Genomic DNA, 5,703 nt, shown 5'->3' with positions numbered 1-5,703 from the left:
CGCGGGGGGGTTTGGGTGGTGCCATGTCGTGGGGGGATTTTTTTAAGAGGTCCGCCGGGGGGGTGGGTGGTTCCATGTCGCGGGAGGGGGTTGTGTGTAGTGGGGTGTGTGTGCCGTGTCATTGCGGAGCGGGATTTCTGAGGAGGGAGGGTGTGCCATGTCGTGGGGGGGTGAGGTGACGTGCCGTGGGTTGAGCGGGGTTTTCGGAGGCATGGCTGGGTGGAGCGGGGGGGCGTCGTGGGGGGGGTGAGGTGGGGTGGGGGGATGTGATGCGGGGTGGGGTGGGTCGAGCGGGGTTTTCGGAGGCGTGGTGGGGTGGTGTGGATGGAGCGGGGTTTTTCGAGGTGGGGTGCGGGGGGGCGTCGTGGGGGGGGTGCGGTGGGGTGGGGGGTGCACCGCGTCATGGGGGGGTGATGCGGGGTGGGGTGGGTCGAGCGGGGTTTTCGGAGGCGTGGTGGGGTGGTGTGGAGGGAGCGGGGTTTCTTGAGGTGGGGTGGGGGGGGGATGCGCCGCATCGTGGCGGGGGTGTGCCGTGTCGTGGGGGGGTGACGCTGGGTGGGGTGGGTCGAGTGGGGTTTTCGGAGGCATGGTGGGGTGGTGTGGAGGGAGCAGGGTTTTTCGAGGTGCAGTGGGGTGGGGGGGTGACGCGGGGTGGGGTGGTGTGGATGGAGTGGGGTTTTCGAAGGAGTGGTGGGGTGGTGTGGACGGAGCGGGGTTTTTTGAGGTGGGGTGGTGTGGAGGGAGCGGGGTTTCTTGAGGTGGGGTGCGAGGGGGCGTCGTGGGGGGGTGTGCCGTGTCGTGGGGCATGTGACGCGGGGTGGGGTGGGTCGAGCGGGGTTTTCGAAGGCGTGGTGGGGTGGTGTGGATGGAGCTGGGGTTTCTCGAGGTGGGGTGGGGAGGGATGCGCCGCGTCGTGGGGGGTGCGGTGGGGTGGGGGAGGTGTGCCATGTCGTGCGGGGGGGGCGGGGGTGACGCGGGGTGGGGTGGGTCAAGAAGGGTTTTCGGAGGCGTGGTGGGGTGGTGTGGAGGGAGCGGGGTTTTTCAAGGTGGGGTGCGGGGGGGGGGGGGTCGTGGGGGGGTGGTGTTGGGTGGGGGGTGTGCAGTGTCGAGGGGAGGTGACGCGGGGTGGGGTGGGTCGAGCGGGGTTTTCGGAGGTGTGGTGGGGTGGTGTGGAGGGAGCGGGGTTTTTCAAGGTGGGGTGCGGGGGGGTGGGGGGGTGCAGTGGGGTGGGGGGTGTGCCGTGTCGAGGGGAGGTGACACGGGGTGGGGTGGGTCGAGCGGGGTTTTTCAAGGTGGGGTGTGGGGGGGCGTCGTGGGGGGGTGCGGTGGGGTGGGGGGTGTGCCGTGTTGAGGGGAGGTGACGCGGGGTGGGGTGGGTCGAGCGAGGTTTTCGGAGGTGTGCTGGGGTGATGTGGATGGAGCGGGGTTTTTCGAGGTGGGGTGGGGGGGGCATCGTGGGGGGGTGCGATGGGGTGGGGGGGTGTGCCGTGTCGTGGGGGGGTTGGGCCTGACGCGGGGTAGGGTGGGTCGAGCGGGGTTTTTCGAGGTGGGGTGGGGGGGGATGCGCTGCGTCGTGGCGGGGTGAGGTGGGGGGGATGCTCCTTGTCGTGGGGGGGTGCGCTGGGATGGGGGGTGTGCTGTGTCATGGGGGGGTGACGCGGGGTGGGGTGGGTCGAGCGGGGTTTCGGGAGTCGTGGTGGGGTGGTGTGGAGGGAGCGGGGTTTTTCGAGGTGGGGTGAGGGGGGGCGTCGTGGGGGGGTGCGGTGGGGTGGCCCGGTGTGCCGTGTCATGGGGGTGACGCGGGGTGGGGTGGGTCGAGCGGGGTTTTCGGAGGCGTGGTGGGGTGGTGTGGAGGGAGCGGGGTTTTTCGAGGTGGGGTGCGGGGGGGCGTCGTGGGGAGGTGCGGTGGGGTGGGGGTGTGCCATGTCGTGGGGGGGTGACGCGGGGTGGGGTGGGTCGAGGGGGGTTTTGGGAGGCGTGGTGGGATGGTGTGGATGGAGCGGGGTTTTTGGAGGTGGGGTGGGGGGGGATGCACCGCATCGTGGGGGGGTGCAGTGGGGTGGGGGGGTGTGCCGTGTCGTGGGGGGGTGACGCGGGGTGGGGTGGGTTGAGCGGGGTTTTTCGAGGTGGGGTGGAGGGGGGATGCGCTGCATCGTGGGGGGTGAGGTGGGGGGGATGCGGGGCGTCGTGGGGGTGCGCTGGGGTGGGGGGTGTGCCGTGTCGTGGGGGGGTGACGCGGGGTGGGGCGGGTCAAGCGGGGTTTCGGGAGGCGTGGTGGGGTGGTGTGGAGGGAGCGGGGTTTTTCGAGGTGGGGTGCGTGGGGGCGTCGTGGGGGGTGCGGTGGGGTGGGGGTTGTGCCGTGTCGGGGGGGGTGACGCGGGGTGGGGTGGGTCGAGCGGGGTTTTCGGAGGCGTGGTGGGTTGGTGTGGAGGGAGCCGGGTTTTTCGAGGTGGGGTGCGGGGGGGCGTCGTGGGGAGGTGCGGTGGGGTGGGGGGTGTGCCGTGTCGTGGGGGGGTGATGCGAGGTGGGGTGGGTCGAGCGGGGTTTTTGGAGGCGTGGTGGGGTGGTGTGGATGGAGCGGGGTTTTTCGAGGTCGGGTGGGGGGGAGGCGCCGCGTCGTGGGGGGGTGCGGTGGGGTGGGGGGTGTGCCGTGTCGTGGTGGGGTGACACGGGGTGTTGCGACGCCCCCTCCCCCCCCACCATGCCACGACACGATGCGACGCGCCCCCTCCCCAACATAACATGACAACACCCCTCCCCCCCATGACATCCCCCCACCCCCCATGACACGGCATGATGCGACGCACCCCCCCCATGGCATTCCCCCCCACCCCCAATGACACGACACGACGCGATGCGACGTGCCCCCCATGACACGACACGACGAGACCCGACGTGCCCCCCCATGACATCCCCCCCAGCCCCATGACATGACACGATGTGACGTGCCCCCCTCCCCTTAACACACACACCCACCCACCATGACGCCCCCCCCCCAACGCACACCACACCATGTCGCGACGCGCCCTCCCCCCACCTCCAAAATTCGCCCCCACCTTCCCCCCTCAATACACACCACAACATGTCGCGACGCCCCCCTCCCCCCGCCCCATGACATGACACAACGCGACGTGCCCCCCTCCACAACACGACGCGACGCCCCCCCCAACACACACCACACCATCTCACGATGCGCCCTCCCCCCCACCTCTAAAATTCACCCCCCCCTTCCCCCGTCAACACACACCACAACATGTCGCGACGCCCCCTCCCTCCGCCCCCCCGCCCCATGACATCACACGACGCGACGTGCCCCCCACCCCAACATAACATGTCGCGACCTCACCACCCCACCACGCCTCCAAAATTCGGTCCCTCCCCTTTCCCCCTCAACACACACCACAACATGTCGTGACGCTGTTGAGAATCAGCAATCACACTCAAACAGCCTCTTTGTATGGAGTCTCAGGGTCAAGGACATGCAGGCTAACTTATCCCATATGCACAATGGTGCCTACTGCAGTTTCCTACTTTCCTATAAAGCATTGTACTTGCTTCCTTTCTTAATGCAATGATAGTACTCTTTTCATTTCAGTAAAGTGTCAATGTCATTGTCCACATACACAAGATTGTGTTTATGAGTCCAAGTCTCAATCTTGGAACCTAATTCACTTGTGTAACAAACAGTGTCCTTTCCATCATGAGTCTACACTTATTTCTTCATCCTCCATAGCTTCCGTTTTTGCCATGCTCTAGATCCTGCATTTCTCACATGGTATCAGAGCCCAGTTGGGCATGGCATTGCTTGTCTAGCCTCTCTTGATTCCTTTCAACCTCAGTCTAGCTCAATGTTAGCTCATGACTTCATCTCCCAACTCTACTCTCACTGAAGCTTCCATCGCAGCCATAGCCAGCAGCACCCTGTCAGATTGAACTACTTATATCTCACTCCACAGGTCAAATATCTTGGAGCTTCCTTCTGGAAAAGTATTCCCCAACTCATAAAGCTTCCATGTATCACATCAATCTAGGACATTGGACCATCTGGAGCTCAGCATTGTGAAAATCCCCAATCTCTGCTCTGTGTCTGCCATAGCCAGACAGGACCTACCTTGCTTGGAGCTTCCATAACTCTTCAACCAGGCCATTTCAGCCCACGATTTCTTCTGGAGAGTTGTTCCTCTGCTCAAGGCGCTTCATCCTGGCACGATAATCAATGACATTGCTGCTCCCTGGCTTCAGCATTGCGCAAATCGCGGATTCCTGTCAGAAATGCGCCTACTGTTGTTCGACGTGTCTGCGTACTGCATACTGACCATGATTTTGATCATCATGATAGGGCTTTTGTAGCCCATGAAATCAGCTTCCTAGGCATATAAAAAGTTTTGAAAATGATCTAGTGTAGCTCTTGTAATCAGCAAAAAACCAGGGCCCTGTCTCAGAAACCCTAATTCCACCATAGTCAAAAGCTTCAAAATCTTGACATTTTTCACTGTTTCTCTCACTGAAGTTATCAACAGTGATTTTAATCACTGAGCAATACTCTCTGAAGTTCGTTAAAGTACTGTCACTCAGATCTGAAGGCATCAGCATCAAATCAAGAAGGGGAAGATCACTTGGATTTTAAAAGAGTAAAAGACTTTTACAGATTTGGTATTAATTGACACTCAGTTAGTGTTTTTTAACACTTGTGTCTCTCAATCAATTCTTCTGTTGCTCAAATCCAATAAGTCTGAAGTTGATTTGCTACTATTCCCGTAAATCTAACATGGGAAAAGACTCTCCAAATGCTCGATTCAAAGGAGTCGGGTTCCACACTTGGCAAACCCGCATCAAGCTCATTCTGATGAAGAAGGGTCTCTGGGCCATCACAAATGGCAAAGAGAAGAAACCTCGGGACGCAGACCTTGCAATTACTTGGCAAAAGAATGATGACGGAGCTCAGGCCATTATCAAACTGGAGCTAGACGACAGTTATATCCATCAGGTGGATAACTGTGAGACCTCACAGGATACATGGAAAAGACTTGACACCCTGTTCGGTGCACAATCTAAATCATCAAAGTATGGTCTCCTGATTGAGTTCTTCAGGCTTGAAATGAAGTCCAGCACATCACTTGCCACACATCTTAATTACATGGAAGGACTCCTAACCCAACTTGCAGGAATCAACATTAAAATGGATGAAGATGTTTGCATCGGTGTTCTACTTAAGAGCTTGCCTCCTGAATATAATAATGTATCAACAACTTTAATCAACATGCCAAATCCTGAACTTGTTGATATCCAGGCATCACTGTTAGAAGAAGAAAAGAAGCTAAAAACTAAACAAGAACCAAGTACCTCTAGAGATGAGCATGCATTATATGTTGGCAACAGGTACAAAGGCAAGAAAGATCAGCTCTTTTGTGACTTCTGCAAAAGGACCGGACACACCGAGAAGTTTTGCCACGCAAGAAAGAGATCCCAAAAGGCCTATCTAGTCGTAGTCAAAGAAGAAGAAGAAAATGGAGCAAAGGAAGAAGAAGATGAAGATGAAGACCACCAGGATCGGAAGGACAAGACTCATCAGTCCTTGTACTCTCATAATTCTGATAGACTGTTTTAATAGCCTTGTATTTTCCTTGCCCTAATGCTTCCTGCCATAAGCTTTGTAAACTCCTTATGTAACTTGGCATTACAGTCCCTGTACACTTTGTGAGG

Source organism: Lygodium microphyllum, chromosome 24, assembly GCF_053477565.2.
Source record: "Lygodium microphyllum isolate KBCC chromosome 24, Lygodium_microphyllum_v1.1.10, whole genome shotgun sequence".
NCBI lineage: Eukaryota > Viridiplantae > Streptophyta > Polypodiopsida > Schizaeales > Lygodiaceae > Lygodium > Lygodium microphyllum.
The sequence above is the reverse complement of the archived record's forward strand: the minus strand, read 5'-3'. Positions refer to the sequence as shown.